This window comes from Halichoerus grypus, chromosome 9 (genome assembly GCF_964656455.1).
Source record: "Halichoerus grypus chromosome 9, mHalGry1.hap1.1, whole genome shotgun sequence".
Classification (NCBI taxonomy): domain Eukaryota; kingdom Metazoa; phylum Chordata; class Mammalia; order Carnivora; family Phocidae; genus Halichoerus; species Halichoerus grypus.
This window is the reverse complement of record NC_135720.1, coordinates 68,120,052-68,134,753: the sequence shown is the minus strand read 5'-3', so window position 1 is coordinate 68,134,753 and position 14,702 is coordinate 68,120,052. Positions and strand designations below refer to the sequence as shown.

Here is a 14,702-nt window from a genome sequence, read left to right as displayed (position 1 = left end):
CAAACTTCAGTCGGAAAATCTTGTGCATCTGAGTGGCCGATCTGAGCTTCACAGAGTCGCCTGGAGCACCTGTTACACTGGGCTCAGCCACTCCATGTACGATCAGATCTTTCATATAAATAATTAAAAAGTCGCTGGCTGCCAGGGCTGGGTTCATGAGGACTGAAGGGGAGCGTGTGTCACCTGTGTTCAGGCGGGGAGACTTAATGAGAGTGAGGCCCTGAGACACGACCACGGTCTAGGGAAGGATTTAAGGACAGGTTCCACCTCCAAGGCTCGGTGTCCACCCCACCCTCCCCCAGGCCCACCTTTCTGGCTCAGGGTCCTTCGTGTGCTCATTTTATTCTCCTTTTCCAATTCACAGCTGCCACGTGGACACACTAAGGGACTGAAGCTTGCCTTCGAGAAAGCGGAGTGCCTAGCCGGGTCCTATGCTGTGGCCTCTCCTTGGACCCAGGAAGGCCGGGGGTGTTTAAGATAACAGCGTTGCCGAGTGCAAACGGCCCCCACAGTGGAGCCAGAGGAACCTATGAGATCATTTGGAAAAGCTTGTGAATTCACTGCCATTTGCCTACTTGGCTTTGGATGAAAAGCAAATCTTAAAGCTGCTCAAAATGTGTCTGATTCATCTGTAACTGAGAATGAGACCAATCAGGGATAAGAAGTGAGTAAAATCCTTGTGATCACAGAGCCAAGAGAGCCTATTTTAAAGCACTTAATGTATTTTTTTTCTTAAAGATATATACACCAACTGTAATTAAGCTCTCCCTTTCCTTATGATCTTGGCAAGATGTTAAAAAAGAGATAGAGAGAGGGAGTCGACTTGCCAAGTGGATTTTTCTAAGCGTTCTCAGCCCTAATTAAAAGTCCTTTGTGCAAGGCCAACCAGCAATCAGATTCCTAATTAGAGTTGAGCAAACTGCCTTGGTGAACTGTGGGTTTCTCTGAACCCAGGAATCTGGGGAGAAAGTCTGTCTGTCTTAATGGGGCCATTTTCTGAAACGCATACACACCCAAGTCCAGAAAGGCAGGTGCTCGAAGGCAGCAGTGGCGCAACCCTTTTCCCGTTGGGTCAGTTCCTTTTTTGCCTTGAAATGGCTCCATGGAATCCTGTACGTGGTGGTGTTACTTCTGTTTTGTTTGTTGGTTCCGGTGTTACTAAGAATTGTGCCTTTTTAGAAGCCGGTCTTCAGGATCTGGAATTAGGTGACTCGAGATTTAAGTATATTGAATGCTGGTATTTCATGGTTTCTATTCAGATAAAGGAGACCATTCTGCCCTCAACTGGATTTCCCCTGGAGTCTTGGTTATCATAATAGTAAACACGCACTCAGTGCTTACTACATGCCTAACATGTAAGCTCTACGAGCCCCGTACATACTAACTTACTTAACCCCCGCGAGGGCCCCATGAAGCAGGTTCTATTGTTTTCCCCATCTCACAGGGAGGAAACTGAGGCACAGGGAAGTTAAGTAACTGGCCCAAAGTCACATTAGTAAGTGATGGAGCTGGGATTGGCCTGCTATCGGTCAGGTTCTAGAGTCTGCCAGTCCCCACCACTCCAGAGCCCTGGCACTGCCTCCGAGTGGGCCTCCAGCTGAGGAGGACGCCAACCGGCCAGGTGCCGCGGGTCAGAGCATCACACAGCGACGTGAGCGTGGTTCAAACTCCCATGCGCCCTCGGCCTGCTTCCTGGTTACTAGACGGGGTTTTCCAAGAACCGCATTTCAAATTGAGACCTTCTGAAATGTAGGCCTTGAATAAAGAGATTATACTGGGATATAAAAATAAAGAACGTGGCTATTCTCCGTTCCCAGAACTGTGGTGAAAGCAGCAACAATGGTATCCTTGTCTCTCTCAGTTAGAGACAAAGTACCCAAAGCCACAGTACCTGAGGGGGATGCCACAGAAAGGGTGCACACCCTGGGCTTAGCTCATCTCCTCCTTAACCCTCTGTTTCTTTTTTTTTTTTTAATATTTTATTTTATTTATTAGAGAGAACAAGAGAGAGAGAGAGAGAGCATGAGAGGGGGGAGGGTCAGAGGGAGAAGCAGACTCCCCTCAGAGCAGGGAGCCTGATATGGGACTCGATCCTGGGACTCCAGGATCACGACCTGAGCCGAAGGCAGTCGCTTAACCGACTGAGCCACCCAGGTGCCCCAACCCTCTGTTTCTTGATTTTTCCAGAAATGTGTACATCCGAAAACAGGGAGGACTTTCTGATAATTATATAATTTTCTTTTCCTCATGTTTTCATTTGGGTCAGATTCATGCATACTCAAAGGTAAAGGGCCTTTATGGGCTTTCTTCAAAAAAAATTTTTTTTAAAGATTTTATTTATTTATTTGACAGAGAGAGACACAGCGAGAGAGGGAACACAAGCAGGGGGAGTGGGAGAGGGAGAAGCAGGCTTCTGGCTGAGCAGAGAGCCTGATGTGGGGCTTGATCCCAGGACCCTGGGATCATGACCTGAGCCGAAGGCAGACGCTTAACGACTGAGCCACCCAGGCGCCTCCTCAAAATTTTTTTTAAAGATTTTATTTATTTATTTGACAGAGAGAGACAGGGGGAGAGGGAACACAAGCAGGGGGAGTGGGAGAGGGAGAAGCAGGCTCCCCGCTGAGCAGGGAGCCCGATGCGGGGCTCTATCCCAGGACCCTGGGATCATGACCTGAACTGAAGGCAGACGCTTAACGACTGAGCCACCCAGGTGCCCCACTGTTCGATATTCTTAAAAGGAGATATCTTCTACCTAGAGAATTAAGTTAAAAATACAAAATGTAAATATGATCGTGTCAAACTCTTTAAATGCTATATGGCAGAATTACCTACGTTGCAAAAGAAATACTTCTGTGTATTTCAGGGAGGTGGCTATTTACAAGGTGTCATGTGGGGGAAGCCCAGCACGATGAGGGGATGACAGCATTGAACAGTGGAAGAGGAAGGCTTAAGTCAAAGACACCAACAGACATGGGGGTGGGGGGGAAGAAAGAAAAACTGGACTAGAGAGAGAATTGAGGGAAAGGTAAGAGGCCCTGGTGAAAGGCTTGGTTTTTTTGTTTTTGTTTGTTTTCAGAGCCACGGGAACATTCTATAGCTCTCAGTATAGTTTGCAGATGACTAAGGGTTTATGGTATCAACTGCACTGCCCTATATAATGCCTTTTGGGTAGCAGGCTCTTAATAAATGTTCATTGATTGAATGCATTTCCCATACGATAGGAAGTAACATGTTTGAACATTTAAGTTCTGGAAAAAAAAAAAGAAAGAAAGAAGCTGATAGGGTAGGAAGTCCAAGATCTGAATCACCAACCCTGCAAGACCTCCCAGAGGAAAAAATTAGGAGGAAAATAAAATGTTTGAGAATGATGAACAAATTTACTTCTGAAATGTTAAGGAACAAGACATGGTCAAGCATTTTAGGACCCCTCCATCTGCATCCACCTTCCCCAAGTTGAGGTGTTTCTCCTCTCTTAAAGTCACTGAGACTTTTCAGGGTTTTGACATATCCTAAAAGTAAGTCTGAGGAACTGGCCCAGACGCCACAACCATGCCAGCACATTGGTAAACACTTACCATTCAAGTGAGGGCTGATAGGTGTAATTTATATGACCCTCAGGCAATATGCAAAGATTTATAAATTCAGATGATCTAAGTTACAGAAAAATGTAGTTAGCTGATTAAATTAAGAAGTAGTGTTCATAACCAGAGACTGATGAGATTTTAAGATTAGTTTGTGCTGATGTTTATTCTTCATTTCCTGTTAAAACATTCTTCAAAGCTATGATCAGACACCAATCCAATCTGGAAGATACCTTGTTACTGTTCTCTTCTATCCCGGCTTGTCTTAAGTGCCAATTACACATGTCAGGCATTTTGCTGGTTTTTACATTCCTTTACTCCTTGACATCTAGAACTGACTTCTCCTAGTTAGTACATAAAGTGATTTGCTCTTGTGTGTGTTTGTAAAACTGGGTTCCATAACTACTGCATATCTTTTGAAGGGGCATTGTGGTACTGCCCCTCTTTTGAGAGGAACACTGAGGTGTGGAGTAGGTCTGTTTTGTTCCCTAGATATCAGGATGGGTGTAATGTGCATATTCTCCAACCAAATCCTAGAATCTCGTGCAGTAGGAATAAAAGGAGGCAAACCATGTTCAATGGCTAAATATTTGCTGTGGACCAAAAACGGTACCTTCGCAAAACTAAGGATAAGTGGAGCTCTCCCAAAAATGTATTTTGAGAGTATAGAGTTGAAACTGCCGTGGGAGCAAAGAGCCTGGACAGACAGGTTTATAATATGGAATCCCTGGACTCCTTTGGGTTTTGCTTGCCTGCTTATACTCGTGCTGGGAAAAGGCTGGGATCAAACATGAATGGCTTTCCTAACGACATTTATTGAGGACTTGCTGTGTCCATGCACTGACCAGGGTGCAAAATGCTTGGCACAGATTATCTCCTTTAGTCTTCAGTAGCATTTTATGGGCAAGGTTCTGACAGTTGCCTTGTTTCACTGATAAGGAAGGTGAGCCTTAGAAATATTAAGAAACTTGCCTGAAGTCAAACAGCACATAAGTGTGATACAGCTTCTGAAGGAGGGATCTGTATAACACTTATGATTTAGTAACTTTCTTTCATTGGCTTTATTTAGTTTTACTCTTACCTATCCTATGGGGATGGGGGGGCATTGTCCTTATTTTGCACACGAGAAAACAAAAGCTCAGAGAAGCTTTGTGGCTCACTTTGCTGTCCTCAGCAAAGGGAAGTCTAATCGTAAGTTAACTAGAGAATTCTTTGTGGCAGGTGGCTGAGTTACCTGTCCTGTCTCCAGCCTTAACAGGATGGAGAACAAAGAGAACTAAGCCAAGGCTCCCTGGCTCCACCACCTTCCATATAACCTGGGGGCTTCTGTTTCCTCAATGGTAATATGTCAGGTTCTCAAGGTTGTTTTGAGGATGAAGTTGGTTTTTTGAGAACTGTGTATTGCATGCAAATGTAAGTTATGAATAATACTATTAAATAGCCACTCTTCAGCTTGTTCTGAAAACATCCCCAGCCAGCGCATAAACTTAAGACGTGTCTTTCTCTCTTTGCATTTGGGAAGGTTATGGAATAGGACAGCATAGTTGAAATGAATTTTTAAAACTTTTCTTCCATTTCTTTTTTTAATTGAGGTATAATTGACCTACAACCTTATATTAGTTTCAGGTATACAGCACAATGATTTGATATTTGTATATATTGTGAAATGATCACCACAATAAGTCTAGTTTACATCTATCACCACACATAGTTAAGAGACTTATTTTTGTGATGAAAACTTTTAAGATCTACTGTCTTAGCAATTTTCAAATATGCAGTACGCTATTAATAACTATAGTTACCATGCTGTACATTACATTACAATGACTTATTTATCTTATAACTGGAAGTTTGTATTGTTTGACCCCCTCACCAATTTTACCTACCCCCCCACCTCTGCTTTTGGCAACCACCAATCTGTTCTCTGTATCTATGAGCCTTTTTTTTTTTTTAAGATTCCATATATAAGTGAGTTCATATGGTATTTGTCTTCCATTGTCTGACTTATTTCAGTTAGCATAATGCCTTAGGACGCATCCTTGCTGCAAATGGCAAGATTTCATTCTTTTTTATGACTGAATAATATTCCATTGTATATATGTACCGCATTTTCTTTATCCATTTATCCATCAGGGGGCACTAAGATAGTTTCCATGTCTTGGCTATTGTAAATAATGCTGCAATAAACATGGGGGTGTATGTATCTTTTCAAGTTAGTGTTTCCATTTTCTTTGGATACTCAGAAGTATAATTGCTGGATCATATAGTATTTCTATTTTTAATTTGTTGAGGAATCTCCATACTGTTTGGTAGAATGGCTGCACCAATTTACATTCCCATCAACAGTGCACAAGTATTCCTTTTTTTTTCACATCCTCGTCAGCATTTGATATTTCTTATCTTTTTGATAATATCCATTCTACCAGGTGTGAGGTTGCATTTCCCTGATGATTAATGATTTTGAGCATCTTTTCATGCACCTGTTGGTCATTTGTATGTCTTCTTTGGAAAAATGTCTACTCAGATCCTCTGCCCATTTTTTAATTGGATTGTTTGGGTTTTTTTTTTTTTTTTTGCTATTGAATTATAGGATTTCTTTATGTATTTTGGATATTAATCCCTTATCAGATATATGATTTGCTAATGTTTTCTGCATTCAGTAGGTTGACTTATCATTTTGTTGATGGTTTCATTTCTCCAATTTCTCTTTTCATGGTATTGGTACCCATTCACAGAAGAACAACAAAAATGAGATAAGTGATTGAAAACAAAAGAGAAAGGGACTCAAGAAGAGCTGGCCAGATACTAATAAAAAAGTTCACCTTAGAAGAAAATGTTACAAATATTCAAAATGGTTCAATCTACCAGCACGCCAGCATGGGAGAAAAAAAAAATTTCCCCGTTAAAGAACAAAACATCTTGCGGTTAAAACATATTGATAGGAAGAATATCTTTAGGGCACACTTTTAAAAAAAATCATGCAAAAAAGAAGCTCACAGGTTTATGTGCTTTCAACTTTACTGATAGAAATAACTCTTTGGTGGTAGTTTTAGTACATTCTTCCTGAAGAATAAATGCCCAGAATGTTTGGTAAATTCAGTAAATTCGACATGTCCAGGGATGCAGGTTTAGTCTCTGTGTGAGTCTGGCTGCTGAGGGATGTATGTGTGTGTCAGGGGTCCCCCCTCGGCTCCACTGTCCTTCCTGGAACATCATTCTGCTTCTTTCCTCTTGTTTTCCCCCTGGATTCTTTTAAAAAAAAAGAAGGCTCCTGGTTTGGGGGAAAATTATTTCAAAATTCCTATTTACTGCTTTTTTTTGGCAGTAAAAATGCCACATCCAGCTTAGCTCAGTGTATGAGAAAGCTTAATAAAAGTTAACATTTTGGTTCTTGATGACCAGCCAGTTCACACGCTGCTGAGTAAGCAAGATTCATCCTTTCTAGGGATTCATAGTGAATCCTCAGCCCTACCCTTAAGAAAGCATTAAAGAAGTTCCGGAGAATGGAGCACAACAAAATGCACAACCAGAGACAGTGTGTGCCGTAGGCAGCAGGCGTGTACTGGTCAAGGACTTAGATCACTCAAGGTGGTGACTCATTCAGCAACTATGTAGTGTTTGCGGTTGAAGAGAAACCTCTGCCAGAGAATGACTAAAATCTATTGGCAGCGTCTTTAAAGAAATCATGACTGGGCCTAAACCAATGAATACGCAAGTGTGCTTTTTTTTTTCTTCATCCTTTACTTATTCAAGACTGAGAGTAAGAAAACACCATCCCCGTTGACGTCTACTGTTACAACATGGTCTCCGGGGCATTCCCAAAACCACTCTCAATGGAGCTGAGTCCAGACACATGTCTCTCTGTTTGGGCGTGGTCATGTAATTTTGTGTGTGTGTGTGTGTGTGTGTGTGTGTAGTTAGTAGAATGAGCAAATCAGGCTTACACAAATTGTTAGAGGTATTTGATCTTGGTAATTTAAAGAAAAGCCTAGAGGAGAAAATTTCCAAATTTGGTTGTTTTAGTTTTCTAGGGCTGACACAATAAAGTACTACAAATGGAGTGGCTTAAACAACAGACAATTTATTGTCCCACAGTTCTGGAGGCCAGAAGTCCAAGATCAAGGTGTTGGCAGGGTTGGTTCTTTCTGAGGGCTGAGAGGGAAAATCTGTTCCATTCCTCTCTCCTAGCGTCCGGTGTCTGCTGCAAACTGTGGTATCCCTTAGCTTGTAGAAGCATCACCCTGATCCCTGCCTTCACCTTCACATGGCTTTCTCTCTGTGTGTATCTGTCTCCAAATTTCCCCTTTTAATAAGGACACAAGTCATGTTAGATGAGGGCCCCACCCTGCTCTTGCATGATTTCATGTCAGCCAATTACATCTGCAATGACCTTATTCCAAATAAGATAACATTCTGAGGTACAGGGGGTTAGGACTCAGACATAGGAATTTGGGAGAAGGGGACAAATTTCAACCCATAACAGTTACCTATCTATCAGCCGGAGATAATTTATTTTAAAAATAATGGATTCATTTAAAATTCTTTGGTAGTCGATCTTAGTCTCTGTTAAATCTGGAAGAAAAGTTGAGCATCTTAAAAAAGTTTGAATATATTTCAATAAATGAGGAATAATTATTTAAAATGAGACCAATTCTTTAACCCAAAACAGAATATTTTGGCTGAGGGGCGCCTGGGTGGCTCAGTCGTTAAGCGTCTGCCTTCAGCTCAGGTCATGATCCCAGGGTCCTGGATTGAGCCCCGCATTGGGCTCCCTGCTCCGCGGGAAGCCTGCTTCTCCCTCCCCCACTCCCCCTGCTGTGTTCCCTCTGTCGCTGTGTCTCTCTCTGTCAAATAAATAAATAAAATCTTTTTTTAAAAAAGAATATTTCGGCTGAACAAATATCTTTTGAATCATCTGGGTACAATGCCATGTAAATACACTTGCATTTATGAATGCAAGTACCACACAGATGTCCCCCCATTAACAATAGTGCAAAACATGAAATTTTAATTTAACAAAATCGTAAAAGAAGACAAATTTGGTACCTAAAACTTCAGGACTTTAGTTTTGAGGTTGCCAACAAACTTATTTTTTTTTTTTTTACAACAATCCTTGCAAGGGGGACATGCACCTGTGTGAGCACATCCATGTACACCCACATCCCTGTGAGTATGGTGTGCATATTTATGTTGGTGCTATTTCCAACACTTAGGAGTCCATCATGTAAATGAGAGTGAACATAAAAAGTCAAGGGAGAGAGGGACACTTGTGTCACTATAGTTAAAGAGCAAGATGAGCAGAAACATAGATCCAAGAATAAATGGAGTTCTGGGTGAGTTCTAGGTCCTAGGAAGGTGTCAGACTTCCAGAGGGAGGCAGTTTATCTCTGCATAAAAGAAGAGAATATTGGGGGTGCCTCAGTGGCACAGTCGTTTAAGTGTCTGACTCTTGATTTTGGTTCAGGTCGTGATCTCAAGGTTGTGAGATCGAGCCCCACATCAGGCTCTGCGCTCAGCATGGGATCTGTTTAGAGTTTCTCTCTCCCTCTCCCTTGGCCCCTCCCCACCACTCTCCCTCTCTCTCAAATAAATAAATACATCTTTTAAAAAAAGAGAGAGACAAGAGCATACTGGCTATGAAAGTACCTGACCAGCCAATGTAATGACCCTTTCTTTCATTAGGGATTCATTTCTGTCCATCCCTGAGCTCTACATACCGACATGGGAAGTAACAGCCTGCCTCCTGATTGGATTAGAGGCTTAGTAAGGGAGATCCTGCATTCTTGGGACAGCGGTGGGTGAAGTCACTGGGGAGGTGAGTTTAAGCACTAAAGCTGAGGTTCTGACCTTTCTTTGTGGAAGCTTCTCTGGCTGGGGCCTGGTCCCAAACAATCTACCATAGCTAAACACCACTATTGTGTCTCCATTCCTTACATGAACATGAATTGTGAGCAAATTCAGTCATTAGGATCATCGCTACCCTTTTATTTCAGTTGTATTAGTCTGTCACTTTAAGGTCTTTTTAGCTCATTATAGTGCTAAGTGTAACAAATTCACACAAGCACAGCCAGATACGCTTTTTCCAAGAAGGCTAGAGATTTGGAATCATAAAATTTTATAGCAGAAGGTGACCTTGGAAATCATCTAGTTCAACCTCTCATTCTACCGATAAGGAAATTAAGTTTTGTAGAGATTAGGTCACTTGTCAAAGGTCAGCAACCCAGAAGTGGCAGAACCAGGGCTGAAACCCATTTCCTGACCCTCCTTTCTCTACTGAAAGTACCATATATGATAATTCCAGAGCGAGGTCATAAACTAACAAAGAATTATCCTACAACAAGCACTTCAGATAGAATCCTGTCCAATGAAGTAACTATTATTCTTTCTCTGTGGGCACTGGTCTCTGGTATATTTATTAAAAGCAGATGCTCATGATTTCTTTAATTTGTGGTCAATTCTAAGTCTTCAAAGAAGTGAAAGAGCCACCCAATGGACATAAAAGAAGCAAATGTGGATTATTTATGATAAGGAAGAAGAAAGGTAGATCCTTGGCTCTATCTCAGCCTTCCTTCTCTCCAGGTTGTGGTCCTCAAACAAAGCACATTATCAGATATTTACATGATATGAACAGTTACTGATACCAACAAGCCACATACTCCATACGCCCTTAAGATGTAGTTTACCAGTAGAAGAAATATGGAACTTATTTTAGATTTCTACCACCCACCCAAAAGTAGTTTCATGTTTTGTATATGAGCAGTTCTCTTTGATTAATTTGGAGACCCCCCAAAGCTTAGGCCTTAAACATTTCATGTCATCTAAGAAGAAAGTATATTTCCTACTGCAAAGAGGGAGTGCTGCTTCTGCCACAAGTCAGTGAAGTGTTCCATGGGCAAGCAACATAGGGCTGGGGTCTAAGAGAAAGGAATTTGAGCATATTTCGTTGATTTTAATAGCCTGACCTCTGAGTGTGCTCGCAGCAAGGCTGGGAGGTAGCGGCAGGCCATACACGACTGAATTAAAACGAAGCCTGGCATCGCTCAGGGAAGCCTTCCCACACCTGCTTCTCATTTCCTCTAGTTATTTCTGGTAATGAAAATTGGAACCGTTGCTCTATATTTTGGGGTCTAGAAGGTCTATACATTTTTCTTTCATACAATATGTGTGTGATTAAGTATATGTCTCTGTCTACAAAAAACAACAACAACAAAAAACCCAAAACAAACAAACAAACAAAATACCCAAGACCTAAGTGTTCCTGGAGGAATAAAGAAAAAAAATCTTAGCATATTCCCTGAAAAACAGATTTTTTTGGGTTTGTTTTCCTTACAATTCCAGCTGGAAAGCTCCGCCATGCTGCAGCCTTCCTACCTGTCTGCTGACGTTTTCATCTACTATTCTCTTTACCTTTTTGCACACTGGCTTGGCCCTTCATTAGGGACTTGAATGGCAAAGTGGAATCATAATCCTGACTTGTTTTAAAGAAGCTGAAGGATTTCTCAGGAAAGTTGAAAGCATTTGGATGGGAGAACATTTTTTCCCGAATTCATTTTTTTGCTTGAGTTTTTATTCTCCAGTCATCTCCTAGCCAGTCCTGATGTCTGTATCAAAAGAAAAGGATGTGTGGCTCAAAAATGCCAATCGGAGCCTTCCCTAGGGAGCTCTTAGCGTCATTTGTGATGAGTTTAGGGCTGGAATTTGGCCCAGTCCCTAATCAATCCTTAGGTGGTCCTGGCTCTTATTTTCATGTTGCTAGGGACAGCCTTCCCATCTTCTTATCATTGTCTGCCTTCAATTGACATTCCGAAGTGCAGCTGTATTGATTATGACTTTCCCTCCCCTCTCTGGTAGCTTGGAATCTCATTGCTGAGGAGTAATAACATTATATATATTCATATGCACATATGCACGAACTACCGTGTTCAGTATTTGCATTTGCCTACACGTCTGCTGTGCAAGAGTATGCCATGCGAGAGAGTCAGCCTCTTCCCCCTCCCTGCCATGTGATGTCTATATATTTATGAGTAGCAGAGAGAGGAACACTTGGGTATATGAATCTGCTTGCAATTTCCTAATGGAATCTGGCAGAAGAGCTTTGCAATAGGACAAGTTCCAGTAAAAAAAAAAAAAAAAATGTGTTCATGGAAGTGCTTTCCCCTCGTGCCTGTCACCTATTTGCCCTCCCAGACCATTGAAAAGACTAATCATGGAATGAGCTGGATTCTCCTTCTGGTCAGCAAAGAATAAAATACTCTGTTGAAGGAGGAGAAAATGTTATAATTGTGCTCCTTTTTAACAGGGCGTATCATGGGGGAAGAGTCCAGGTGAGGAGGAAAAGATCTTGTTAACAATGGCCTAGTCTTCTGTAGCTGACTGGGCTTCTTCGGGTACTGCCATTTGGGAGGAGAAGGGCTAAGAATGTTCTTTAAGGGGAGAACACCAAGTTGTGAGTGGGGTTAGAGGTGAATGGGTTTGAAAAGCAGTAGACTCTTTTCCTCTGGGAGCTGCTGCTGTGTTGGGAGGGCATCCTGAGATGAGAAGCCCTTGCTATTTAGAAAAGGCCTCCATTAATGCCATGATCCTTTGTTGCCATAGCCTGTGCCTGCAGGGATGATTTAAATCATGGGTCTTAAAGGAAGGCATTGCAAAGGTTCCATCCTGTCCCACATCCATACTCCCTAGACTTTCTTCCTTCCATCATGGCCTCCACATGGCAAAGGCTGTCAGGATGAATGGAATTCTGGGAAAGAGATTTATGTGGGTTGGAGATGCCAACATATGGAATCCACAAACCTTGAAAATGTCTATGTCTCTGCATGCAGACTTCTTAATTGAAACTATGTACCTGAGGTCCATGTCTTCAAGTGAATGAAAAAGAAATTGCTTATTTGGGGAAGCCTTTGCCCAATTCACCTGGGCTTTGGATCACATACATCTCATTCCGTGGACATTCCATGGAATGGAATCCTGCAATGTAACTGTACAGCCTTGGGCAGAAAGGAGGCAGGAGAAAATATTTCTAAGGAGGAAACTGATCCTTTACATTCTTCAGAAGGACAATTTTTTTTTGTCATTATTTTTTCCTTCAGATACAGTCTTCCATCATATCTGAGCAGTTGCTAATAGATATAAAGAAAAATGAGGACTATATTTGTTTAGAGTTCACATAAGGGGCAGAGTTAAAGCATAAATTCTTTTGCTATGGACACTGTCAAAGGATTTTAATATTCCACGTGCCCTCCGGTATTCCCATGCGGAGGTCTTGTCCTACACCACATGTATGAAGTATGATGGTTGGACATCTCCTGTGGCAGCACTGCAACTATTTTAGGGAAGATTCTGAGAACTCCAGCAATGGCGATCAAGCCTAGCAGATGGCAGGATGGCTGTAGGAACAGACTGGCGATTCTAGAGTTGGTTCATATAAAACAGGCTAAGGAAGAAAAAAAAAAAGATGTAGCCACCTTGTAGCATTCGGAAGCTTCTCCTGCGAGGTGGGACAATGGCCTGGGTGGCTTCCTTGCTGGGGGTAGGGAGAAAGAACTGGCAGCTTTGCAAGCATCTGAAATGCTGAATCAAAGGAAGAGAAAATTGTGGCTGATATTTATAATAATATTGTTTAAGGCCTCTACATTTTAATGGTTTTTTTTTTTTTTTTTTTGGCCTAGTTATTCTATCAATTGCTGGGTGTTAAAATCTCCAACTATGATTATATAGAATTGTCTATTTCTCACTTACTCTATTTTGTTTCATGTATTTTAAGCTCTGTTATTAGGTGCATATACATTTGTGATTGTCATGTCTTTCTACTGAATTATGAAAAGTCCCTCTTTTCCTTTGGCAAACTCTGTAATGAAGTCTACTTTATCTAATATTATTATAGCCACTCCAGCCTCCTTATGTTTACTGTTTGCATGACATATATTTTCCCATCCACTTCATTTCAACCTATCTGAATCTTTATCTTTAAAGTATATCTCTTATATTGCCTAGTATACGGCTGGATTTTGCTTTGTATTCATTCTGACCATCTCTGCCTTTTAATTAAAAGTGTTTAATCCACTTACATTTAATGTAATTTTTGATATGGTTGGATCTGGACCTACTTTTCCCCATTCACTTTATTTGTCCCAACTAATACTTATTAGGCACTGCTAAGAAAAGTTACCTAAAGCTTAAAAATTAGGAAAGATGGCCATGTGCCTCTCAAAGTCATTCTAAAGCATTGTCTAAAAAGCCTGCCTAAGGCCAGGAGAAGATAATTTTGTTTGACTTACTATTTGCTATTAAGGAAACTAAGGTGCAGAGAGGTTAGTTAATTTGCTCAAGATCATCCAGGAGTAAGTATTGGAGTTGGAATTCAGAGCCCCAAGCCCATAAATTTGATCACTTTACCATACTGCTTCCCACTGGCAATTGCCTCATTATTGAGTTTATGGACAATTACCAGAGGAAATAGGGAGGACTACTGCTGCCTTTTGCTAGCTATGGGACCTGCAGATGGCATTTTCCGTTAAAGGGAAGGGCAGCTGTGCGGCACCTCAAGGCGCTTGTGAACCAAGCCCAGGGGTCCCAGGGCAGTGAGGCTCAGCCTGAATGCAGAGTGTGTTTGTTCACTCTGTTGATCAGGAACCCCTCATGTTTCCACTGCCAAACACATAGATGCATAGAAATGAAATGTTGTTTTCAGGAAATATTCTGGTGACATGCATTCGTTCTTCTGTTTGATAGGGGAGTGGGGCTGAGGTGAAAGAAAGAGTAGTATGACCAGCCAGGAAAACACACTGATGTAGCAAAATGTTAGCGATGTTTTAGCACTTCCTCATGAAGCAGTGTGACCTCCTGCCACCCAGACAGGCTCTTTCTTTAGACTTTTTCTTGCTCATTCGCCACAGCTGTTTGTTGTTTTCTTAAATGTTAAACTTTTTATAGCTCTTCAGTTACTTATAAAAAGTATCAGTTATTCAGGCCATACCAGTACTGGTTCAGTGCTAGTCTAATGAGCAGTGAGAACACTGAAGGCATATTTTTGTTGCTTCTATTTTCTCACTGCTCCCCCGCCCCCCTCTCTCACAAGTTTCCCCTTTGGACTCAAATGACTCCAGATTTTTGGAATTCACT

General features: G+C 41.6%; 1 long non-coding RNA gene across 3 annotated transcripts in view; it reads left to right on the top strand.

Annotated features, from left to right (window-relative positions):
• Positions 1–13,586, top strand: part of LOC118549782 (uncharacterized) — a 62,945-nt gene extending 49,359 nt beyond the window's left edge. For 2 of the 3 annotated variants that reach the window (XR_013441178.1, XR_004924244.2), the window contains one exon: positions 365–5,793. This is a non-coding gene — a long non-coding RNA (uncharacterized LOC118549782). Of the gene's footprint in view, positions 1–364; positions 5,794–9,263 lie in introns of those variants that run through there. The other variant, XR_013441179.1, reaches the window with a different exon arrangement.
• Positions 13,587–14,702: the final 1,116 nt, after the last annotated feature.